General features: G+C 47.5%; 1 long non-coding RNA gene across 1 annotated transcript; it reads left to right on the top strand.

Moving 5' to 3' along the window:
- On the top strand, window positions 1-26,871 carry LOC135902925 (uncharacterized). The gene is made up of 3 exons (XR_010564648.2): window positions 1-532; window positions 4,924-5,013; window positions 26,519-26,871. It is a non-coding gene; the product is annotated as an uncharacterized lncRNA (long non-coding RNA).
- Window positions 26,872-27,353: the final 482 nt, after the last annotated feature.

Raw genomic sequence — 27,353 nt, 5'->3', positions numbered from 1 at the left:
GGCGAATATAAATACGTTCTAGGCCCACATGCGGATGATTGCAGTGGCTTCAGGTGCTGCTCTTATTACCTCTCCGACTGTGACAGCGGATTGCCGGCAAAGCTGAAGATTAATCCTAAATATAGCACAGAGAACTGAAAGCGACATTAAGCATTTCGCATGCTTTGCATTTCATTAGCAAAGGCGAACACTTTGATTCCATAGCATCAGGGACGCATTAGGCGCCTTAATGGACTTCGAACGAATTACGCATGTTTCTGCAAACTTCCGCTTGTTCATGTCAAGTCAAGCTTATCCGAACGTTGTTTCATGCCCCTGCAGCAGTCACACGCACCTCGGTTAATCTTATTTTGCAATCAGCAACTAACACAACCTGCCGAGAAGTGGATAGAGTGCACCGCATACGCATTCATTCAGCCCACACACCAGCTTGGCTGCACAAGAAACGCAACATCAGCGGAAATCGTGGATCTCGCAACCAGTCCGTGGTAAATCTCCTATACTTGCCAGTGGCCGTCACAGACTTTTCTAGGTAAGTTTGTACTGTTTCGCTTTGTTTCTGAGAATCATCTGCAAAAATAATTTTACTAATAAGAGTACCTGATTACTTGAAAGCTTTCCCAATTTCAAGACATTCTTAAAAGCAAATGTCACGAACAGCACTTACGATAAACTTCTGCAGACCATGGCAGTGTTAACCTCAATAGCCATTTTTCTATTTACGACTCGGTTCATTTTCATCTCATTACAAGTTGTGTGATAAATAACCTCACGTTAAAATTTCGCCGCAATGCATCACTCGTTTGTATGGGGTTCACGTCCACCTCGACCTTATGTAGTCGGAATGCGCAAGGCACATTGATGCTCTTATGCGTTATATGTAGCCCGAAACGCCAGTGACATTCGCATTGCCTGAACATCGAACACGCAGAGCTCAAGACAGCGATTAAGACGGCCTCACAGCTCTCGGAACCATCACATACGAACACTTTCATGCGCTTCCAAGCCACACGGAAGATCCAGTGCACTTACTGAAAAGTTTCTTCTTCAATTGCTTAAATTCGATGTTATGCAAAGAGAAACATGCCACTGTACATTTCTATTTCATTTCCAACTAGCGTAATGGCCTACCCGTGCCGGGGCTGCGCGTGAGGCAACCCGCTACGTCTATTTGGCGAGTCACCAACGCCCAATCTGTAGAAAGAGGCGTGTAAGATATGACCACACGCTGCACCTGAGCTACTGTAATGCGATATTATTATCATGATTATCAGGGTGTACTGCCTCCAGGATCGTCTTGCCGTGACAGACCGCAATAAAACCCTTGGAAGGATGCATATCGTACCCTAGTCTCATGATGGCCCCCCACGTCTCCCCCCCCCCCCCGAAGTAACCACTTTTGATTAGACAGCATCCTTCCTCGGACCGATAATGATTACATCGCCTCCAGTTTACTCTTTGAAAAACAATTTAGAAACACTTTAGGAAACATTTAATGTGCAAGAGTGCGTCCGCTTCTCCGTGTCCTTGTGAAATCTTTTGCAGCCTTGTTGTGGTGCCTACACCAAAACTCTTTTATGATGCCTGCGTACAAAAGAGGGCGAAAAGAGGGCAAAAGAGAGCGCCATGTAGCGGCAGAACCTCGAAGCCTGCACGTGGCCTCCGATGGGTGCGAACGCTGGGAAACGCGCCATGCAGCAGCCGCGCCCCTCTATCAGGCTTCTTTCTGAATACGTTGCGCCCTCTGGTGGAGCCGCAAAGGAGTCCGCGCGCGTCCTCAGAGACGCGACGCGAGCGAACGCAAAGAATTGTTCCCTCGCTTGCCGTACACTTTGTGGCACATACTCACCAGCTAATTTGGCGAGAGGTTCACTGAAGAGCGGAACATACCCAGCGCGTACATGGCGCCACTCGCTCAATTGTTGGCGTGAAAGATGTTCATTGATAAGCAGCACATACCCAATTAAATTGTGGCGCAGCTTTCTATAGCGTCGGTCTGCTGCCTTGAGGAACCCTTGTGACGTGTGCACGATTCCGCTCAGCACGGGATCATTTCTAAAGGTTTTCTAATGGTACGTTTGGCTGGTCGAAATGCAGCCGAGCTCCTTTCCCACGCTTCCCCCTGCACACCCTAGGCGATCTAGCGGCACCATCGTAAGGTCGACGCTCGCCACTGGTTAGATTCTGGCGGGCATCAGAGAAACTTTAAGGAACTTTTGATGCGTGCCCATTCTTAGGGTACTTCGCGCCGTTTCCGGGGGTTATCTATGCTTGTATTCATGTTGCTATTTATGTATCTATCTATGTTTGTAGGTGGTGGTGATAAACTGTATTGAAAGGGTGAAGGGTAAAGAGGGACGTGGCTGAGCGTTAGGGCTCAAGTAAGGCCCTGGGCCTGCTTGGCCTTTTCCGCCCAGTCCACCAGTTCCAATTGTCGGTCGACGTCCCCGGAACTGAGCCAGGCTGTCCAGGCAGTCTCGCTGCTGACGGGGGGATGAGAGAACGGGAGCGAGGTGCATTCCCACATTATGTGTGTGAGTGTTCCTGTTTCTGAACAGAGCCTACATTTGTCGCTTGCCATTTGTCTGCCTGCTTGGATGAATGGGTAGTGCGTGGTCGAATTGGCAGCGCATTGGGCTGCTGGGTTGAGGGAACAGGGTTCCAAACCAACAATCGTACTAACTTGGGTGACTGAGTATGTGGCAATGTGCGCATACGTACCATTCTTCAAAGAGCCTCTCTGACGCCGACTTGGAGCAGTGTGTATGTGCCACTCGGTCTGTGCTGGTCTTCACTGAAATTATTTGGTACCAACTTCGGTCACGTGCCAGTAGGCATGTGCCGTTCTTCCATGAACGTCTTTGACGCCAGCTTGGGTAACTAGGTATGTGCCACTGGGAGTGTGCCGATCTCCAGCGACAAAAAAAAAATCCTTTAAATGTTGAACGGAAGGGATCCCACTTCCCAGGTGCTCCTCGATGACAGAAACTCGACTGTTTAGCATGCTGGGTCACAAATGCATTGGGCATGCGTCACTTTTCAATGAACGACTTTCGCGCGTACGCTTTAGCGAGCTTCGTTATGAATGCACTGGGTATGTGTCGCTCTTCAATGAACCTCTCGCCCAGTTGGACTACTGAGTATGTGCCTCTAAGTGTGCGGGAATCGAGGGAAGGATACTCGGCGTTCGCAGCGCTACTACTACGTAGCACCGCGTGTCCGGAAAGACGCGCGAGAGTCCGACTGCCGCATGACGCGTTTCTCAGCGTTCGCATGCACCGACGTGCCATGCGTTTCGAAGGCCACGCGCAGGCTTCCCGGCGACGCCGCTAGATGGCACCAAGTGGTCTTATGAAAGCGAGGCAGAAGAGTACCTCTGCGGTACCCGCCTGATACGTAACTCGTTTCGACGGTGGCGATACGTTGCGTCAAGGTATTGGCTCAATGCTGAACGCAATACCATCGACAGTCATCGTGAGATTGGTTCTGCCGAAATTTTCCCTCTCAATTGTACCTGTAGAAGGTAAAATAACACAGTACACTGTTGGCGCCTACGCTAGTGCCGGCTGCAGTTTTATATTCCAGGCTGTGAGCCAAAGCGGGAGGAGCTAACCTGATTATTCTGACATCTTGAGCTCCGTAAACGTTCTACGCCGGCTTTACACAGCGGAATTAACAATGTTTCTTTTTTTCTGACTTGATTTCTTTCGTTGTCACCGTAATCAAAGCAGCACACATTTTACAAAAATATTGTTGCCCAATCTCATAGGAGCGAACACACGTTGGTTTAGTATACGCGGTACTTTTTTTTAATACAATACAGATGTCTTTGTAAAAAGGCTATTACCGTGAGACACTTGTCATCTTCGCATACAAGCTCTACAGCAAGGCGGAAATGCTTCGCCGGTGCGTAAGTTACTCTGAAAAGGCTAATTAACAAAACGTGTTAATTAAATTTTTATTTATAACTTGAGGGCAGTTGTTTATATGGAAAACTTGTAGGGCGTCACAATTTATGGCAGATCCATTTTTTAGAAATCAAAAAAAAATCTCACGTGGTTTGAGATGTTTATCGCCGAAATTGAAGGCCAAATCCAAGCAATATCGAGACGGGGTGCGGCCTGCCGGGCATCAAACAGGAATGCCCGATAAGGAAGTGTAGGTCCAAGTTTGAATGATAGTATGCCGCGGCGAAAAACGCAGCGAGACTTGCATGCCAGGCAAAGTGAACCATATCAGCAAGTGCTGCGACTGGCCGAGGCCCGTTCGGCTTCCAACTTCCTCGCGACTGTCGTCACGGGGCGTTTCGCTCTGATGCGATAGCGGGCCTCCTCTTCTGCGCTGCCGCGGCCCTCGGTTTCGATATTGCCTGGGTTTATCGTTTAAATTCGATGATAAATATCTCGAATTACATGCAACTTTAACGTTTTTCACAAATTGGGTGTGCATTAAAATGTGACTGCCTTCAAATTCGTCATTTAGACAACTGCCCCTGAGGCACCAATGAAAGTGTTAATTAATAAAGTTTCCTAATTAGTCTTCTCAGAGTAACTTAAGCAGCGGCAAAGTATTTGCGCCTCGCCGTAGACCTCGTATGCAAAGACAAGTGTCTCACGGTGATAGCTCTTTTTTATAAAATATCGGTATTGTCTAAAAAGAACACCCTGTGTAGAGTAGCAAACGTTCTCCATTAACACGCATTAACACGTGGCGTATATTTTTTATGGGATGAAACCATCTTCAAAGTTTGCAAGGTCAGCGACAATGCTCTACCAGGCACAGGCGTTTTCACAAGTTTCTGTCAGCAGTGTGGTGTCAACACAGATATGCTCTTTGTAGAAAACTCTGCTACGACCGCCGTTATTGTCCGACATGGTCACTGTGCTTGCCAATTAACAACTTGAATTTGAATCTTTCTAATAGAGTCATTGCCCTGTGGCCTGATGAACCTTGGCGAGTACCTAGTCCTGGAGCACGTTATACGGCAGAACACACCATTCATCGTCACTTAAGGTGAGGTCACTGATCGTCTTTGGCACGGTGTTGGTGTTTTCTTTTTTTATGCACCACGGTAAGAAGCGTTTTCAGATTATTCCGGGGTGAGCAAACGTTGGCCGCAGTTTTTGCAAGCCCCGAGACACACCCTGCATCAACAACACAACCAGTGCTGGGGGATGCGCGCTCAATAGCGCCATGCGGCGGGGGCTCCTTGGTGCCCTGCGAGAGGAGGAAGCAGGTGCGCGTGACAGCTCACGGGAAAGCAGCCAGGCGTTCAGCGCTCATCGGGGTGGACCGTATACGCCGGTGACGCTTCCTGCAGCCAGAGAGCAGCCGCTAATAATGCCGCTCTTCTATGTTCCGCGTAGCCTGTTAAGCAGGCGTGAGTGCCTTGGGCCACGTTTCTGAAAGTGGCCTGCTGCCCTGGCTTCCGCGAAAGAAATATTAAACTTTCGTGTCGTCCTCGACAACAGCGCTGTGTTAAATGACGGCACGGGTATTTACTCGCCATCGACCTGCACCGAGAGCTGCGTTCACTCTCCAACCCGTCCACTTTCAGCGATGTCCTTCGTGGCTCGACTGCTGCCGGAACCGTCGACGTTCGATAGTGCGGCATTGCCGATGCCATGCCTCGCTGCAGTTTCGGCACATGCGCACGAACATACAAAAAAGCTGTTCAACGAACTTACGAACAGTAGTCGCTCGTATGCCCAGTACTAGTTTGTATATATTTGTTGTGGTGGCGGTGGGGGGGGGGGGGGGGGGGGAAGCAGCGAGGTGGGATGCACGTCCTGCAGTCATAAATTATACGTAGTCTTAGACACGATGGTATTCTCATTGAAAGAAAACCCCATCTGTTGCCTTTAACCCCCGTATGCAGAAATGCTACTTAAGTCGAAGCACATGCTTGACTTGATTTAGATGACGCCTGGCGTTAACGTGCCCAAAGACGCTCAATGCGTTTCCTTCGGCGCGTTCCCGATAGGCGTCCCTCGGATCAAGTCAAGCATGGGCTTCAACTTAAGTTGCATTTCTGCATACGGGGGTAAGTGTCGAGATAGGCGGCTAGAAGCTGTAATAATTCTTCAATGAATTCGATGAGGATGTCGCGGTAATATTGAAACTATTGTCGCAAGTGTAACGCTGTAAATCCGACCGTGGTTGCTTAGTGGCTATGGTGTGCATGGGCTGCTAAATACAAAGTCGCGGGATCGAATCCAGACCACGGCGGCGGCATTGCAATGGGGGCGAAAACACCCGTGCACTTAAGTTTAGGTGCACGTTGAGAAACCCCAGGTGGTCAAAATTATTCCGAAGTCTTACGGCATGCTTACGGCGTGCCTCATAATGAGATCGTGGTTTTTGAACGTGAAACCCCATACTTTTCTTTGTAACGCTCTGAAGCAAAAAAGAAAAGAAAAATGATGTTAAAATTGATTCAGATGTAAAAGTTCAATGGAGTAAAGAATAATGACAGCATGCTTTTGAATAACACTTAAACGAGGAGCGTTTACAACTTGTGGTGAGCAAGTATGTTTGTAAGTGACCTCAGTGTTAAACCGAGGATGATGTGAAAAACAAATTGCAGAGTAAAAAAATATGGCCCAGTTCTTGAATAAGACACCACAACATTATCTTACTTCAAAAAGCAGAGAGTGCGAGAGTTCCAAATGGCCGCGCTTTACATGATATGAGCACCAAACTCTTTTCTATACCTGGTGGCTATAAATTAATTGCCATTGAAGACATTTTTTTTTTCAGAGAAAATTCCCCTGTAGTTCGATGTGGCTAACGATTGCAAAGAGCCACCACGGTACGCCGAAACACACTCACACGCACACACGAAATCGTACTTGTTCAGCAAATAAAGGGGCGGGGACAGGGGAGCGAAGCTCTCAGGTTGCGACGCAGTGCGGGGTAAAAGTTCACCAACAGGAAGCAAGGACCGCATTTCTTCATGCCTGAAGTCTTCAGGCTGTGGAGCAGACGCACGCCCTGATGTTTCTGCGAAAGGCAAGGCGCAAGATATGAGATTCATCATGGCGCTTGTAGCATTTCCTCGAAAGACCATGACACCCGCCCTTTATTCTACCGGGTGCTCAAAATTAAACTTTATGGTTTTTTTTTTATTAGGCACTGCGAGGCGCGCGAAGACCAACTGTGCGAATAAGTTATGTGGCCAGGGGGACACAAAGTGAGATGATAATTATCGCTATCAGCAGCCCAATTAACTAAAATTGAATCATTAACTTTTTGTTGACTGAAGTAAGTATGTATTTGTGTTTGAAAGTTAGAGGCAGTCGTGTTTCCACACATTTTCACTTGGAAGGATTCTCCCAGCATGTCTGTGCTCTGAGATATCCCACTCCCCATTTTAATTGTCGTTCGCATGATTGCGCTTGCAAGAGGGCGAGGATCGGTGCAAAGCTCCTCCCTGATGGGACGCCGCTTTTGCGTGCGGCATTTAGTCTGACAACAAGGCGGAGGTATAGACAACGATAATAACTCTTCCCCTTCCCTTCTCGACTGGCGAAATTAAGATATGACATCGTGGTGTGCCATGCAGTTGTTCTTGGTGCCAATAAAACTGACAGTACTTGGAAATCATCAGTCAATTTATTTGCGTAGCCCAGGCAAGGACCATGGCCGCTCGTCTAGTCACCATTACGCACGCGCACTGCCCTCCGGCTTCTCCGCTCGCACAATTATCTCGGCATGGCCAGCTGCCGCCAGCGTTACAGGCTGCGCGGTCGCGTGTTACGACAGCTGTTCCGGGGTACTTCGATTCTTTTATTTCGCAAGCCGAGAGGGGAAGGGGGACAGCTATCATCTTTGTCAATGCCTCCGCCCCTTTGTGAGACTAAACGCCGCACGCAACAGCCGCGTCACATCAGGGAGGAGCTTTGCGCCGATCCTCACTTTGTTGCATGCGTAATCTCTCGAACAACAAGTAAAATTTGGAGTCGGATATCTCGGAGCACAGACACGCCAGAAGAATTATTCCAAGTGATACTGTGTAGAAACACGACTGCCTCTAAGGTTTCAGTACAAACGCACCCACTTACTGCAGTCAACAAAAAGTTAATTATTCAATTTCAGTTAATTGGGCCACCGATCGATAATTAGCATCTCGCTTTGTGTCCCCCTGGCCACATATTTGTACAGGTGGTCTTCGCGAGCCTCCCTGTGGCTAATTTTAAGGAAACCACAAAGCTTAATTTTGAACGCCCTGTATATCATAGGCACAAATAGCAACTGGCCGAGAGCAACAAAATTTATTTCTCAATTGTCAGCCATCTTTCGTAAGCTAGGCCGCTACCTTTGATAAACTGCTTTGGACGCCACGAACAAGTTATCTGAATGAACGTATTACACGCATGGCTTTCTACGTGGGTTCAGCGTTCATTTTGTGCATGTTGTCCCTGGTATTTTTCTGTGTGGCAACGTAAAGGCTGCAGTTTCTCGGCAGTGTTTTCGCGGAACTACTTCAGGAAGTAAATAAAACAAGTACAACCAAAACAGTTCTCATACATTTTCGCCCTATCTTGACCTTGAAATTCCTTATTGCATTGGGAAGGCTTTGATACGTTGTAACACTACGTCAGTTCACCAACAAATAGCCTATGTGGCCAAAGGTCAGATAATACCATTGTGCTAGGCTTTTGCTGCTGGGGTCAACGACACTTCAAGTGACAGGAATTCAGTGGCGGCCACAGCGTCCGTATATAGCCCCAGAATGAAGCGAGACAAGCTAGCAAGCCAGCTAGGTACTTACCGCGCTTACTATAGTGTCAGACAAAGAAGGTATCTTTAAGCTGCTGCCTGACGGCGCATTTCTTTAGAACGCCAGTATCGGCATGGGAAAGAACTTCGTCGAAGTGGAAGAAAAACCAGGTAAAGGGAAGCAGAGCGCGCTCGAGCTCCTGATTGACCTGAACGTGAAAGCCATCGCGGGAGAGGTCAAGAAAGCCAAGGGACATGCACCACACATCTTGTGCACGGCCAAGACGCAAGAACTGGGCGCGCACTTCCGTGCTATAGTATATCCCTGGCGAAGCATCATTTCAGGATAACTGCAAAAACACCTGCATTCTCCTTACATTACAGACCCGTATGTACTGCCTAATGTTAAAAAAATTGGTGGACTTTCTTATAGGCCATAGCCGTAAAAGTGTTTTTGCTTTAATGTAGACGTAAAAGATTCATATTCTTCTATACCTCAGGGCCGTTTGCTCGAAAGTGTGAAAGCCGCAGGCTGCCCCGTTCCGAAAGGAATAAAAGATGGCTGCCGCCTATCACTCAAGCGCGGGCTGCTCGCAGCTGACCGAGAGCAGGAGTTTTTTACTGAAAGCATTTGCGTATAATCATGTCTTTTGTGTGGCCTTGTTACGTTTTCGAGCACTTTCGGCAAGTTTACGACCTTGTTCTGCCAACGCATCCTTGCTCAGGATCCGTTCTAGCTGCATTCTTAACCTTCCGTTGCATGCCACCGCGATTTTCGACGAGCCACCACAAGCTAAGTAAGCGAAAGCGGACCATTCGCAGACGCCAACACATCCCTCTTCATCCGGTTATCGAATTTAAGTGCACTGTCTCGGCCCCATCGAATCCCTCTCCACTTGAGCGTGCTCCTTGCCTCTTGCCAGCCAATTCGATAAGACAAGCCGCTCAGTGTAGGCAATGTTATTCGTTCTTAAAGCAAACAAAAGTGACCTCCTATAAATGAAGAGAGCGTTTGATTGGCCTCTTCAGACAACCCTGCGGGCCACCGCCCGATGCTTCCGTCGGCGGTTAAGCAAATTTTATGTCAGGAGATTGGGATAAAAACATATTGGAATAGTTTTACGTTGTAGGGCCCCGGTCCTTCGTAATATTTTTTTTAAGGAAGGTTGTTAAAGCCATAGAAGAAGCTTTTAATGAGCTCCGAAAGAAAGCTTTGATCATATGTGATTGGGGGCATCATTTCGTGGAAGGGTTTATAGCTTCTAATAACATTATTATTATTCTCAAAACATTCAGGGAGCAGGGACTTGGCTTAAACTTCACCTGCAAGATGTCTTCGCAAGCTGTGTCAAAGTTTTCAGACTTAAAGCTGACTTTCTTTATTACACACGTTACATATGTTTGGTCGCGTGTGTTTGCTCCAACTTGGCTACCCGTTCCTCGTCCGTCTCCTCGAGCGATTGCATGCATCCCCGCATTTACCGAATTGAGTGGCACGTGCTTCTGCCGTCTTCGTCACAAACCACCTGCGAGCGGCTTGGGCACGCTGCCACTCGCGTTCATCCAATCCTTCCGCGGTAAGAACCTTCGGGCGAGGCGTGGCACCGTGCCATGTTGTTCGTCAGCCTCCCGGCGCAACCCACTCTGGGGTATCGGCCATGAATCGGGCGGTGCAAGGGTACAAGCATAGCACTAATGTTGAGGAACATAATTTCAGTCACGGTTGTGACCATGGAGCCTTTGACATTGTGCTGCTGCTTGCAGAGTCTTCTTCTTCCTCTTCAAGCTCCCGTGGTTGCGCGATTGACCACTTTGGCGAATATACATAGAGACTCTATTCTCGACACGCATGGCGGCTGCACGGCCCCTATTATCCGCCATGTTGGCTCTCTGATTGGCAGTCGAGAGCTCACATGCCTTAAAATTTTTGCAGAAACTTTTAAGGCATGTGAGGCAAAATTTTAAGGCAAAACATTAAGTTTTGCAAAATGCAATTTTGCGTTTTCATCAAGATGACAAAACGTGAGCTGGAGCTGCAAATTTTACCGACTATTACTTTTTTTTTTACCTTAGCAGCTATATTATGACGTTAGTGCTTCAAAAAGAAAGTGATCCGTAGCGTACAGAAGCCAGTGCAATGCGAATATGGGGTGGACATTCAAGATAGGCGCCATGTCAGCTTGCTGATTGGCTGAAGGAATATGCCGTGGGGAGCGTCACAGGAAGGGCCGTTTCATAAACGTCGATATGACGTTGCGTGACGTGGCCCTGGGCCACCATTGCAGAGATTTTCCGCCATAATTTATGGTGCGACGAGCCGCACGAATAATGGTAATGAGCAGCCATATGCAACGGCGGCCGAGAGGAATGCGTATCCCCACATGTTCCCCGTTGTTTATGGCCATGGAAATCTTCTGTTCATAACGCGTGCTCATAGTATGTGCATCACTCGCGGGTGGTGTTAGCGTTTGTGTTTTGGGTCATCGTTGTTTTAAAAAAACTCGTTTATTTGAAATAATATTGGTTTAATTCGGAAACTTTCTGCGGCGTTTCCCACTTTTCACTGCTGCGTTTGTATTCTAATCAAGATTAATTACTTTTCGCATCATCAAAAACAACGGCGACTTTTTAATTTATATAAAGAGATGTACGCAAGGCGGCGCCTCGATGTTTCCTCACGCAGTGCGGGTAAGCAGCGAAGTGAACAAAAGATGGCAGCGCCGGCGCTTGCGTCGCGCAAGCGGATACTTCTCGTGAGCGCAACGGTACCGGTGACATTCGGCCATTTCTCAGCCAATCGAGTCGGACTGAGTCACTTGCGTTTCGCGAGATAGCAATAACGTGGCCTAGAGCGTGCGCTCATCACCACTGATAGATCGCGTACGCTGTCTGAAGTTAGAAAACAAGCACGTTGGCGCCGATATACGATGACTCATTCCGTTTCCCGGAGGCACACATCCTATAGCTAATGAAGCAGACGATGGCTTGTACGGAGCAGACGATGGAAGCGAGAAGCGTTTCGACGGAATAATTGTACGCTTTGACCTAGCTGCTTTATTTTTACTGGGGAGGAAAACTGCTTTGCTTTATCAAGAAAGTTAGGTTCAGTGCCTTCATTTCAGTTTCGTAGGCAAAACGTCAAGTTTATGTCACGTTACGAAAGCAAAAGAGGGCCATCAGCGCCATTTTGTAATCGTCGCGGCTACGTAACGCTTCGAAGAAAATGACGGAATGTCCAGAATAGAGCCCTAGCACAGCGCGCCGAAGCCGTGCTGTAACTTTCGCTGTTCAAGTTTTCGGCGGTAAGCACCTTCTTCTGGTGACGCATGCCGGATGGCATTGTGCGATGTCTTACTTGCTAGCTTGATGTCTGTCTTGCTTGCTGGCTACCTGGCTGGCTGGCTGACTGACTGACTGGCTGGCTGGCTGGCTTTGCTTGCTTGCTTGCTTGCTTGCTGGCTTGCTTGCTTTGCTTGCTTGCTTGCTTTATGGCGCTTACCCGCTACTGGCGATTGGCCAAGATGCCGGCAGCTAAACGAAAGGGAGGTAAAGTTGAAAGACAAAGTAAATCATGGTAAGGTAAAAAGTTTCGAAAATTAGGAAACAGACTTACTTGACAGACGCTGTTCAAGCTTGCGATGCTGTTTGCGTATTGAATCTGCCTCATCGTCGAGCTCCTACAGCCTCTTGCTGCAATGGACAGTTGGGAGTGGTGTGACGATCGGTTTCGAACCCTGTTTCCTCAGCACAGCCGACCGGTGCTCTAACGATTTGACCACGGACTACACAGTGAGCCGGGTTGGCGGGAAAGCAGTTACATACATACATACATACATACATACATACATACATACATACATACATACACACATACACACATACACACATACATACATACCTACATACCTACATACATACATACATACATACATACATACATACATACATACATACATACATACATACATACATACATACATACATACATACATACATACATACATACATACATACATACATACATACATACATACATACATACATACATACATACATACATACATACATACATCCATGCATGCATGCATGCATGCATGCATAGAGCCCGGAAAGTCCCTGAAGTTCCCTAAAACGCTAATCGAATTATTAAGGTGGTGGGTTGTTATACCCTAATTTTTATCAACTGTCACATAGGTAGAAAAAGGTGGGCCCCCGGCATAAGGCGTCGATGTCGTTCCTTCATCCATGAAAAAAGTGGCTGGTGACTCCACAGCATTCGGCAAGCAACAAGGAGATAAAGACGCCTGCCCTGGAAGGGGCCCTACATAGTTAGCGTCTTAACTAATTGCGCCACTACTGTTGTCTGCAGCATCCCCCTCACGTGGAACAAACAGGGCACTGTTTGGACGTGTGCCTTGGGGAGCACCAGAATGCGCTGAAAGGCCAAGTGTGTTCTTCACCCTTGGCAATGCATTGCCGTCGCTGTGGGTGCATTTGAGAATTCGCGCAGACCGAAGTTTTCTTTCGCTACTCAGTTCAATATATGCGCAAAGTTATTACTATGAATCATGTAAACGTATACAGACATCACAAAGAAAAGCGGGCTAGCAATTGCCTCCTAAATTATAAACCATGCCCACCTGCTTGTAGAAGAGAGGAAAAAAAGAAAGAAAATATAGCAAGATAAGATAAAGTAAGTGTGAAACCACCAATCACATCCAAGAGCACATGGAAGTAAATCCCTTCACTTGATGTATTCCATGATTTCTAACTCCTCTTCCTCATCTCCTAAGTCCTACCCCACTACTCGCCAATGTCTAAAACCAGCGACGCGCCAGAGCAGGAAAAGTTTGCCACAGATGGGCCTCCCCTGCGGACAAGTGGTCGTGGTCACTTCAAGAGGTGATCAGACGGAGAGATTGGTAATGGGAGCCAGTTTGATCCTTGCGATAGCAACTGTGTCTTCACGCCCATGGTGCAGGATTGTGAAATGGTGGTCAGAACGTTTGATGACGGGGAAAGGACCGTCATAGCGGAGCTGAAGAGAACGACGAGGCGTGTCAGCATGGAGAAAGACGTGTGAGAATGCTTGCAGGTTTGAGGGCAGGAAAATGCCATGCTTGTTCGTGTGAGCAGAGGTTGACGATGGACGCAAGTTGTGCATGAAAATGCGTACACGCTGGACGAAAGAGAATGAATCCGAAACAGTCGACGTTGACACGGGGTTGACGAGAGCGGAGGCGCCGGTCAGCTATGGACGCAGCAATTACGCTGACCTCTGCACCAGTGCCTACCAACAAACGCAGTCCTATGGTTCGGTCGGCTATATGGAAAAGGCTCCTTGACGTATGGCCATGATCGCACGCCGCTGTTATTGACGACCGGCCTGAGCGCTTCCCGTGTGCCACTAGCAGGGTGGCACACACCGACGAGCCGCGACATGAAAACGTCGGTGGTAGCAGCGAGGCCCTGTGATGAAAAATGGCGCTCAAGTTGATGAAACGGCCGTTGAATAGAAGGCGGTGGGAGATACGTATGAGTTGGATAGGGTCGGTCATTGAACTCAGCGATTTGAGATGCGAGCTCTTTTACTGTTTCCCGAAGGTAACCCCCTTCAGAAAGTGGATAGCTACAGACAGGATTTATGATTGCCGGAGCGACGGCCATCATATCGTCGGTCAGTTCGGCGTGTTCCAACAAGGGCATATGCTTAGGTGTGATGAGAGCCATGCGTAAGTTGGCTGGATGACGTTGTAGAAACAAATCACGTAATATGGCCGTGTCCAAGCAGTCTAGTTAGTCACCAATGAGGTGCTGCAGGTGACGTACAAACTGACTTGGACGTCGGTCACCGAGCTCTTCGTTGCTCAGGAGCTGCTGAATACACCGATGCGCAGGCGGGCCGAGACGGCGAAGAGCCTCTTTGATTGTCGTATATGGCATTTCCTGATGTGGCTGGACGAGGATGTCGCGTATCTCGGCCGTGGCCTATAGCGGCAAAGCTTCAAGCAGGAGCTCATAATTTCGAAACTCTGACCTGACGCGATGACGGAGGAACTTGTTATCAGCTTGTATGAACCATAACGTGGGTTTGGCGAGCCATAGCTGCGGTAGCGTGCTGGTAGCTGTGGCTCCAATAACACCCGTAGAAGCTACCTTACATGTTACAGAGGTGGTAGGAGCAGTGCTGAGGTCGTCTGGAGTCTGCATTTGATCCATTGAAGGTAGCGTTCCTAGTCCGGGTCACCAATAACTGTGTAACCACCAAGTACGGCTAAGAGCACAAGGGTTTGTTTGTTTGTTTGTTTTTGTTGTTGTTGTTGCCTCAAAACATGGCTCGTACCCACCAGAGGGATTGGCCGCACTGGGTTGATGGAAAAATACATCTAATAAAATATCTTAAGGGGGTAAAGGCACACATTAAAAACGAAGCATGTACGTCCCTTCACTTGATCTATTCCATCGTTTCTAACTCCTCGTCCTTATCTCTTACGCCCTATCCCACTACTCCCTAATGTCTTAAACCAGCGACGCGTCAGAAGAAGTTTGCCACGAAAGAAAAAATATAGAGGAATAAAGAACACATCACCCGATCACACGCAGAGTACCACCGTTACAGACGAGAGTATTGTCCCATGGTTGACAAAACATCCAGTACAGCTTTGTGGGCCTCATATCAAGATGCACGACCCTTTGGGAACAAAATATTATTATGAGCGGTTCGTGCAATATTAAGTGGTTGAAACTCGCTCAGCAGCACAGAGCCACAACTTCGCAAAGTGGGACATCCTAACAACAAATGTGCAAGCATTTCACTTGAGTGTCCTCAAGCGAGGCACAAAAGGCTCGGCTTGTGTCCATGTCGGTGAAAGCGACGCTTATGCAGACTTCTATGCTATGCTGCCTTTTGCGTGCTATAGGCGGTCTATAGCATGCGAAAGCCACGACCAAATTGCATGAGTGAGCCCTAAATAGCCCTGAAAAATAAGCGTTTTTATTTTTAGATTAGGCGAAACGCTGATAGTCGCGTAACCGCAGTGGTTTCGTTGTGGTTCGTTCTCCTTTCCAATTTCTCTGGTGCAGTTTTTTTCGAGCTTTATTTCCATTTGTTTTAACTGATCTATATAACCACGATCATTTGACATATTATTTTGTTGTGTTGCAAATGCTTGCGCGGTAAGAAGTTTCTCAATAAATTTCCAGTTGAAAATCAACGCTTGTGCTGTGCTCACGTCTTCGTCCCTTCGTCTTCGTTTTCAGTGCGCTGTTATTATTAGCGATGAACCAATACCAACTTGCCCAGTCTTCTATCAGTTTTCTTTCAATGGAACTTCAGTCTACCGATCACTTGCACACACAGACACAGCATCATGCAGTCAAAGTCGCTCAGAACACCGGGACTTGTAAAGATTACCGAGCGTCGGTATATATTAGCAATCTGTGGTCGTCACACTTGCAAAATTTATGAGGGGTTGCTCAAGGCAAGTAAAAGTTTTTTATGCCTTCAGTTGTGCGGACACGATTTGTCCGCAGGCACCAATCTCGACGTACGGATTCACTAAGCTCTTCGTAAGTGCTCTGCCATAGGCCGAGCGTAAGTGGTCGATGACGGAAAGGATGGACAGACACAGTAAACCCAGTTTGGAGCTTTCAACTGCTGTCGCCATAAAAATACACTCAAAAATAGTTCATCAATAACTAGGAAGCTATAGTTAATAAAATTAAGTGTTCGTGTTTCACATTAAACTTTTTTTCTAAAACCATGCTGGCCGCAGAGAGAGAAAACAAAGAAAAACTCAGAATATGTTGCTGGATTAATGTAGAAAGTGAATGGTTCTGCTTGCGGATGTGTTAATCACATAAATTCTGTAGCGCACTACTACGTACCACAATGGTACGGTGACAAAATACGACGGGGACACGCCCAGCACGCTGACGGTGCGCGACCAGCGGAATCGGCGGAATCAGGCTTCCGGCTGATTGATCGGGCTCGGCTAGAAATATGTGGACACCAGGCCCCAACGTCTGTCTGGTTTTTACAGCGAAGGTCTTTATGCGGACCCTGTGCCTTTGTTGTGGGACCGCTAAAACTATCATCATCAGCAATGGCTCGAGCATCGCCGTCTTTTTCTACAGCTGGCTCCGTTGCCGCTCGTCATTCCAGCGTGTAGGATTCCACTTCTGTCGTCGTAATGGGGAGGCCGCGTTTACGGGGTTATGAGTCATTGCTTAAGGGGCTATGAGCCATTCATACCCCTCTTACGTGACGGACAGATTTAATATTGAAGCAATTTAATTTCGAAGAATCGCAAGTGAAAATGCCTGGCGGATGCTGCTAACCACGCCACCGAGCAAACTGGAGACATCAAACGCAAGCGACAGTGGCCTACTGCAGGTATGGCGTCACTGACGTCGTTCTCTCCGTCGCAGCCGAACGCGTATGTGACCTCATTAAGACACACAAAGACGTCAGTCGTCAAACGAATCCAATAAATCGTCAAAACGATTGCAGCGCCCGCATCTCCAGTGGTGGGCCTCCCGCCCAATATACGGAGCTTTGAATTAGTGGTTCCACACATTCCATCCCAGCTACGACTATGGGAAGACCACGAGTAGTGCGTACTCCTGAGGAAGAAGCTGCCTACTGCGAGCGCAAGCGAGAATTGGCTCGTGAACGGGCTCGCCATCCTAGGGCCTGCCTTACGTGCGAAATAAAACATGGGAGAACAGCACATAGAAAAAGAAGCACTGCTAAAGCATGCTCACCACGCGAAGCACGCATAAGCGAAACTGAAGTGAAAGAATTGTCAGACAGACAAACAGGGAACTTTAATTACGTCCTGAGGTACTCTACCGCGCCAGGCGGTAGAGCAGGGGGCCGCTCCCACGTCGGGACGGGTAGGCCGTTACACTGCTTGCGAAGTTTGACTTGCACGGTGTAACGCTCGGTTTAAATAACACAGCTCCGCTGTGTTATTTCAGGGAATCCATCTTCAGGGACTGGAAGGGGCGGTGAGGTTCTTCACCCACAATTCCAAGCTTTTGAAATATAGTGATCGCAACTGATAGGCATATCATGCTGCATTATTTTTTATTATTTGCCGCGCGCCACTTGACCGTTTGACTGGAAGGTTGCTTCATTGAACAACTCAGGTAACGTTCAAAGCCATCTTAATTACGGGTTGATATCTGTAACCTGTGCAAACCATGTCACCTTATCAACAAATGTACTGATGAGGTGAAATAAACCAAACCTCAAATCTCGAATATACTCCCACATAATTGCATTCCTTGAGATGAGCTCGTTCTTTTTTTTTTCGCAGCAGCCGGCATGATTCTCACTTTTTTTCTTTCACACTAAACGCCATAAAATGAGTACTCAGCGTGTGACATCTTTTCCCAAAGAGCAGAATGTGAGGTCCCTTTCCAGAATGTGTTAACAATGTCCCCATCATGTTGTCATAGGAGGCCATACCGACAAAAACTATTCATTGGAGACTCTCAAAGTAGCTCTGAAAAAAAAAGAAAAGAAAACCGAACAGCTATGCAACCGTGGTGTCAGCGTCGAGCTGATGCTGCGCGACACGTGTACGTAGTATCTGTTATCCACCGGCGCCCACGAAGCCAGGTTGCAGCAAGTCCCCGATAAAATGTTTCCGTATACGCAGCCATGGTTCTAGCGGCTCTGCTCAGAGACAAACGCTGTCGTGGATATGGATAAATAGCCTCGCAAACCGAGAGACATACGGGTGTTTCGGAAAGTGTTTGCGTACCAAACCCGGGGGCAGCAGGGATTGTGCTTTCGTCCCAGCATAAGAACGTGGCTCAGCTTATCATCGGGCCGTCTCGCAACGGTGCATCCGAGAAGCGCCGATGTGCCACCGCCGCCAAACCTGGGCAGCACCGATCTGTTTTCTCCTGTGGCATCATTTTCTCTCGCTTTTCTTTCTCGAATTTCTCCCTTGTCCAGCAGCGATCCATTTTGCGGCTGCTGTCACAGCGTGTCTCGCCACTGCGGCCCCGTTTGACGCCGATTTCGAGGCCGCGTCAGTTGTTCGCGCACCTGCAGCTCTCGCGCCGCGCGTCCCAGCCCTGACCCAGTGGCCGCCCTCCGTGGCCCCGGGGGAGGCGGCCAGCGGTCAGCGCTCCATCAGGCGACACCGCGGACGTGCTCGGCCGTCCGCGGCGCGCAGACGTGCTGCGCGTTTTGCGCCTGACTCGCGAGATGTATGCGCGTTGCGAAAGTTGCAAAGCTGGGCTCGCCGCTCCCTACCGGCTTTTTCCTTTTGCAGTGTCAGCACATTGGGTGCGGAAAGCCTCGCGCAGTGTGTGCGGGGAAAAAAAAAAGGAGCTGAAGCTCGTATCTGCAAGTCGCTGATTATGCATGCTTCGCTCCGACGTAGACGAATTGCGCGAACGCTTAGCTGGCCCCTAGATACGAAGCGACGATATGGCATGCAGAGGTGTCTAACCTTCTGCAGCATGTGCCGTATCTATTCGAGTTTACTACAACCGCAGCATCTAAAATAACGAGGTGAAAGGCGCTTGAAGTTTGGCGTATTTCAGTTTATTCTTCCCGATGCAATTATTCCCATCCTTCTGAATCGTGAGCCTGCAAACACAACCTATATTCACGAAAAAATATGTCTTCGTAGACGCGCCTGGAAGGTCCAGTAAAGGTGGTTCGCTCTGAGCGAGCAAATACGCATCCAAGACACTACAGTCTTTAATTTTCTTTATTCCAGGACAGTTAGACGTAAAGGGCTAAAGTTGCTTTTGCGTGACCTTTATTTTCTCACATTGAGAGAGTGTTCAATTGCTAATGCCTCAGCCACTCGCACACGTAATTTCTGGAGCCGGAAGTGAAACCCGCTTTCGGATATTTAATTATTCACTTTCTTGGTGACAAGATTTTGCCCAAGGTGGCTAAGGCTTACTATCAGTTACGAATTCAGACTCACTTATCGTAAACAAGTAGGGCCAGCCGGAACAAAGATTTTATTAAGTAGCTTACCATGTACTGCACATGAGTCGTAGCACATCTCCTGCATTTCACCATGCATTCATTTGCATTTCTTCATTCCGATTTACTTTGATTTGTCGTCGGTTGTTGTTGTTGAACTTCTTTAGACTACGTTTCTTTCCGTGTCAATAAGTTGTGCGCAGATGCTTGTTAACTTACGCCAGGAAATACCCAACTGCTTTAAAACCGTGTACATAATACCCACCTGAATATATTGTGAGGAGCAATTCTGTGCCCGGGAAAATATTTGTTTATTCAAAAATTTATCAGCTCCTGGCTTCTAGGACCTTGAACCCATGAAAAGTGTGGTACTTCAAAAAACGTACAGCAAAAAAAAAAAAAATTGCATGCCAAGATTCAGAACGAACCCTTGCATTATGCCTGAGATTTCTAGTTGTACTGCAAGCAATGACGAATATTGTGCGGAAGAACTCTTACTTTTTTTGAATAGTTACGCACCGTCGCGGACTTTCTTGTACTAAATGAAAAAAAAAAGCAAGCTACCTCGCGTCGCGGCGACATTCATTCCCTTCAGCTTTGCCGAATCATATCAGAATGACAATTATCAGAACACAGTATCTTCTAGTTTTCTCTGCTAGCGTTCATCCTGGTGTGAACTGAATTCTATGGGCGCAACTTAGTTTTCCTCTAAGGAAATAGACAACTACTATGACACTAGACGCCGCGTTTCTGGACCATGTCTTTGTCCACTGCACAGCACCGTGCACCTAACCTTATTCTCTTTCTATAGGTTCCAAACAAAAGTTACTGCCACTTTACGTTTTTCCTTGACGCACCATTTTTTTCGGTTTTGCCTTCTCCCACGAATTTATTATTTGAAGCGGACATGAAACCGAGGAATCGGTAAGGCTTAAGCCCGATTTAGCCTCTATGTTGAGAAGCCTGAGCTGATCGGCAACTTATCGCGCGGTTCAGCATGCACTCTGCATGCGGATGGTGCTGCCATTGTTTTCTATAAATGTTGAGCTGTACCATGTACTCGCGCTTAATACTGACTGCGGGAAAAATTGTTCGCGACTCACAATTCGGTGGTTACTGCAGAAGTCGAAAACAAGTTTTGCGTTGTATTTTTTGTCAGATGCGTCGAGACGCTCAGAGTTTAGTAGTTTCTATGACTCGCGTTGCGCCTAGATGCATGCCGCACAACACTCCCAACCTCAGATTTTCCCATATCGGTGTCCGCAAAAGTGATCCAAGGGCTGCGTTGTATTCATTTCTTTGAGTCTATTCACTTCTTATCCATGCGGCTGATAAGTGGCCGAACTCGGGAAATAGAGGGGGCGTGGCTTCGTGCAAGCCAATGATGAAGGGCAAAAAATAGAAAATGAAGAAAGAGAGAGAAATGAGATGCGAAAAAAAAATCGCAATAGTGTTCGCTATTAATGTGCAGCGTGGCAATCCAAAACAAACCCTTATTACCTGAGCCTGAGCACGTTCTATTGTACGCCCGTGCGCGAAAGTATACGCACTACAGGGTCGGCGAAAAAAACAAAATATTTTGTATTTAACACGCATAAACGGAAACAGACAAGCGCACTAGAAAATTGGCAATGCCAAGTTTGGACTGCAGCCTTTAATTCCGAATTGCATTCACATATAGAGGAGAAAATGAGTTCTATCGCTCAATGCCTGGTCCGTATACTCTTTCCCACGGTTGTACGTATGTTACTTCTGCAAGTATTGGTCAGTAAAGGTAAGCTGCATCACAGATACCCGAGAAAAAGCGTCCTTTAGAGCTTTAACATCGAGTGTACTGACGTACCCGACGTTATTTCTCGAATCAATTTGAATAGGGGTGAAATGGCCGTCAGGCGCTTTTTTCAGGCAGGCCACGTAGGGACATTGATGGAAACGCTCCTTAAATATAGAAGACCAGCCGGTTGGTATTACCCCTCAAACCTCACTTCATACCGCCCAATCGTTCTGGCTAGTTGCGTAGGGAAGGTCATGGAAACGATGATTCTCGCCATACTGGAGTAGTGCACGGAACGCTACAACGTCTCTTCAAATGCTCTAAGCGGCATTCGACGTCTTTGTTCCTCCATTGATAATCCCATCGATCGTTCATCCTCAGAAGGTACGTAAACGGTCATCTGTCGCTATGTTTGTTAAAATAAAAGGCGTTTATGACATTGTTGCTCATGACGCCATAATCGATAGTCTTGAATTGAATGGATTTGGCGGTCAAGTGTATCACTGCGTCCGCAGCTACTTAAGCATGAGGTATTTCTTTGTGCGCACCGATGGTGGACCAACCTCTCAACTCTACGCATGCCGTGATGTTCCCCAAAGTGGTGTCTTGAGCCCCGCACTATTTAACCTTGTTCTTATTTGTCTAGTGGGACGTGTACCAAGAACTGTGTCCACGGGTGAGCACGAGGCTTCAAAAAAGCGCGGATTTCAAGGCCTGCAGATTTTATCGAACAAACCTGAACTGGTCGTGTTTACGCGGAAGCCAGCGACGTCGTTGGGTGCAACGTCAGGACAGGCAGATTCTTAGCGGTCATCATTGATTGAGACCTCTAATGGAAAATGAAAAGAATCGTTACAAAATATGGCCCTCAGTGAGAGCCTGCAGTTGGCGCCCCCGGCTGTTGTTTAAATAATAAATGGGCGTAGACCACTGAAGTACACGGTTAGCTCACGACAACTTCGTCTTTCCCGTTACGAGAGCGAACGCAAAAAAAAAAATTGTGGGGTTCTACGTGCCAAAACCACGACTTGATTATGAGGCACGCCGTAGTGGGGGACTCCGGAAATTTCGACCACTTGCGGTTCTTTAACCTGCACCTAAATCTAAGTACACGAGTGTTCTCGCATTCCGCCCCCATCGAAATGCCGCCGCCGTGGTAGGGATTCGATCCCGCGGCCCAACACTATAGCCACTAAACCATCCCGGCGGGTGGAGCGAACGCAACTACACAGTAGATATATGGTTGCTTACAGGAGTTATGCCAGGCTACTTAGTTTTGTTTTGCTGTCATTATTTTTTATACGAGTGGCGTACGTAGTGCATCTTTCTCAAAGAAAGTGTAGCCAAAGAAGCAGCAGGGACGTAATGCTCAAGGGTGTCACTTGCTAAGGGTGTCACTTGATCCCTCTGAAATCAATATTTCACGTACTGAGCGCTGCATAAGGCACCTGTCTGCTCGTTATGGAGTCAACGCATGAAACATGTCCTTACGTTTCTGTCTTAACCATTTAGCACCTATCCTATGTCTGGTGGTTTCACAAGTAAAAATCAAGTAATCTGCTCGTCCTTATAGACACTTGCGCACACAGTCGCAGACCTGCCCGCTTCAGCTGTATGTCTGGCCTGTGGCTTCGAAGAAGAAACACGCAAAGACAAGGCACATTTTCAAACACTACTGCCCCGTTGTGCTTAGTCATGGCCGGGCTACCAAGGCGATGTTCACAGACCTGTCACAGGTGACCTCGAAAGAAGGAGCGGAAGGATTGGAGAAAATCGCACTGTTTCAGGAAGAATAAGCACATTCAACAAAAATTCAAGCGTATAAAAGGCTCTGAGCAAGCCACCAGAAACAAGCTCTCACTCCTATATTCAGATTGTCGATGCTGCACATGCTTGAAAGTAAGCGCTTCGCTACAATACGAAAGCTTTTATGCACTTGTCCTGCCGGGTGCGCAACTGCAATCGCAACTACTTCCTACCTGTGACGTCCACGCGGATCCATCGTAGCAACATAGAAATAACTCGAGAGCTTTCGAATACATGAAACTTATTTTATTATTTGTGCTTGAAAGATGTTTTGTAATGCAAAGAAATGTCATTTACATCTGATAGGAGGCCCCCAGGGATTTTTTTTTTCTTCTGAAGAGTGCCACAGCCACTACAGCATCTAAACAATTCAGTCGAGAGCACTACGAAGCCTCGTTATCACAGAAAAGAAGGCTCAAACTTCATCAGGGCAACTTCAATGACTCTGCACAATTTCTAAATAACCTTCTTCGACAGCTGGTTGACTCCATAGTCAATGTACGTTCTCCTTTCGCATGCCGAGCGAAACTCAACCTACTAGATAATAGAGCGCTCTCAGAAGAAAAGATCCTTGGACCACGGCCTATGCATTCTTCCATGCAAAAGGCCACAAAAGCCCTTCTGCGCTTCTTGAAGGACACTGGATTGAATGAACGCTTGCGACATTGAAGATTTCTATGCGACTGACTGTAAAGGACTATTATTTTTCTTTTCGCTTCTTATCTGCTGTTCCCTTTCCCCCTCCTCAAGTGCAGGGTAGCCAACCGTATACGTCCTTGGTTAACCTACCTACCTTTCCCTCTTCGTTCCTCGCTCTCTCTCTCTCCATCTCGCATGTCGTGTTGTTTCATCGTTCGATTCTGCATATGCTGTGTAAAAAAATTATGGGATTTAATGTGCCAAAACCACTTTCTGATTATGGGGCACGCCGTAGTGGAGGACTCCGGAAATTTCGACCAACTGGGGTTTGTTAACGTGCCCCTAAATATAAGTACACGGGTGTTTTCGCATTTCGCCCCCATCAAAATGCAGCCGCTGCGGCCGGGATTCGATTTCGTGACCTCGTGCTCAGCAGCCCAACACCATAGCCACTGAGCAACCACGGCGGGTATATGTTGTGTATGCGTATATTTCTGCGATTGTGTGCTAAATGAAATAGTGGGAAGGTTGTCGCTCGTGTTGTCGTGTTTGTCTACTGTTTCGCCCTTTTACAACGAAGCTGTTTACCTGACGGACCTGTCTCTAAGCGGGGACGGGGGGGTATCTGGCCTGCGCGAGCGCCGAATGGGGAAGAACGAACGATGATAATACGGCCGAGAAGAAAGAAAGGACACGTGATTTCACCGCGCGTTTAACCTGTGGAGTGGGGTGGTGCACCCGCGCTGGCCGCCGTTGCTGCCGGCTGCGTCTGCTGTCGTCGGCCCTGAAAACAACGGCGCGGCAGTTGTGGCGGGAAAAAAATGGGGAAGTGCATCGCGTTGCAAGAACTGGATTATGCATTGTAGAGTTAGACCACTGCGACGGTGGCAACTCCAACAAAAAAAATGGGAAAACTGACCGCCGTATTCATAAATGTAACTTAATTTCAAGCTCAGGCTTGACATGATTTAAATGACGCCTGGCATTAACGTGCCCAAAGACGTTCACTGCGTTTCCTTCGGCACGTACACGATAGGCGTCATTTAGATCAAGTCACGCATGGGCTTCAACTTACGTTGCATTTCTGAATACGGGGGTTAGAAGACCACGCATTGTGCGCGTGACCGAAGAATAAGCCGAGTAAGAGGAGAGAAGTCGACAGCAGAGACGCGAATATAACGAACGACAACCTGCCCGTGCGAAAGCGTAGAATGCGGCCAGTGACCTTGCCTTCGAAGAACGTCAGCGAGAGCAGATGCGACCGTCTAATCGTCGGCGTCGAGTGCAAGCTACCGATGAAAATCGTGCACTGGAGGCCGCTCGTAAGCGTCCAGTTAGGTCGCTCGAGTCTGCGTCCAAGCGACGGAAACGTGAGTTGCCACCTCCTTCGAGTTTCATCGGGGTGAAATGCCAATTCAAAAGAATGTTTCTGGACGTGGAGTTTGGCTGTAGTTGCTCGGAACAGCTTCGCTGGCTAACCGCCACTATATCAATGGTTCAAACCGAATTTTTTAAAACTACAAATGCCCTTGTGTACGTCAATTATCGTCACGCGTAGGGTGGGGCGACAGTACGACGACACACTGACGATGCCAACAATGAAGGACAAAAGTTTCCATGATGTACACATTTATGGATCAAGACCAAACACACGTCTCTTCACTTAACGCGTATGTACAACGTGTTTTGGATAAGTTTTTTTAGCCCAAATAAGCTCTTTAGCTGTGTATAAGTAGCAGAAAAATCTCGGTGTTTATTGCTTACTGCCTATAATGTTATGTACAGTGCCACATAACAGAGTTGGAGGTATTCCGTAAGATGTTTCGCGCGTCCTGTAGTCTAGCTGGCAAACGTGAGGTCACCCAACGTCATATGTCAGTCAAAAGTGTCAGACAAAAAAGAGAGAAAGAAAGGCACGCTGGATAGCTGGAAGTTCGCCCGGTTATTTACCCGACAGGCGTCAGCCGCACTACATTGATCGCATTGAAGTTGAAGTTTATTCATATTCAAAACATAGGTACATAAAGGTTATACACAGACGAGGGTCCCAAAGTAATAATACTGAAAACGGGATCCTCGGTTAGTAACTACAACAGAAGTGTAAAATTGTTGGCAGCATAACAGTGGATAGCATAATAATATATTAGTTGCAAGAAAAGCAACTGATAACGAAAGAAAAAAAAAGAAAAGAAAAACCCAATAAACTATGCTCTAATCGATGTAGTGTAACCGAAATAACAACGGAAGTGACAAAAATTATACAATGGTTAAAGGCAAAGAGGGAAAAAAGAAACAAAGAGGAAAAAATGTGGCGCTATGTGAACACTGCAAAAAAAAAAAAAAACGGGTGATACTTATTAGTTAGGTGACTATGAAAATACAAATATTCATTAGGAAAAATTACCAGAGGTTAGCAGAAAATCTTTTAGCGAAGTTTTGAAACGCTGAAATGTAGGTAGTATTTTAAGCGAAGCAGGAAAGCGATTCCAAAGTGTAATGGTAGCGAATGTGGGAATGTTACGCGCTTTGCACAGGTAACAAACCGTAAGTTATTCACCTTCAAAAAATACATCGTAAGTAGTAAGCAATATGAGGAACTTTTTTTTTTTGTGCAGACACCGACCACGAAAACATGGTGCGAGATTACACCGGTTGCATCGATCCACTTCACGCGAGCGCCTTCTCTAACCGATCGGCGCTTTGAGCGGAAGCACGCTCTCGGACAGGCGGCCTCCCATTTCTTTTCAGCACTCGCACAATCTGCAGTTTCCCACGGAAAAACATTGCCACGTGCTCGATCACTTCAAGTGAGCAGCCGCTCGCATTGTCAAGCTTCGGGGTGATCTGCTGTACCTTCCGCAAGCTATCGGTGTTTTGCCACAGCCAGAATGGAGCACTTGGCGGTGCTTTCCAGTGCAGCGCCGCAGTGCTTCGCCGCTCGATCCGCCAAATATGCAACGATGGAAAATGTCGATAATGTCGAGGCAAGCGCAGATCGCGGTAACGCGATCTGCCCTTGCCTCGTGGGTATAGGAAGTGCCTGCCATTTGAAGCTGGCGCTGCTGTACTATATGTATATTGGAACATGTTTGCGACACTGTGGAAGCTACAGCTTTCCCGACCAATCAGCGTGTCGACCTTCTTCCTCGGCGTTGCCCATGTGATACAAACACGCGCCCACACGCTGCTGTCCGGGGTTTAATCGAGCAAAATGAATTTTTCTTTTCTTTCTGATGTTTCTTGTCTTTCCCTTTATTTTTTTATTTTTGCGAGGGAATGTAATACTAATAACCAGCCCACGCCATTTCCCCCCTTACCAGTATCACTTCTTATACTTCTACCATGACCGTCTTTCAGAAGCCTTCAAGGTTATGTTCGGAGAAAAAGACTCCCCTGAGTCGCCGGTCCAAGCCGGCCCACCAGCTATCGCATGTCACCGGCTCCTCAGTA

This window comes from Dermacentor albipictus, chromosome 1 (assembly GCF_038994185.2).
Source record: "Dermacentor albipictus isolate Rhodes 1998 colony chromosome 1, USDA_Dalb.pri_finalv2, whole genome shotgun sequence".
In the NCBI taxonomy this organism is placed as follows: domain Eukaryota; kingdom Metazoa; phylum Arthropoda; class Arachnida; order Ixodida; family Ixodidae; genus Dermacentor; species Dermacentor albipictus.
This window is presented reverse-complemented; position numbering and strand designations above follow the sequence as displayed.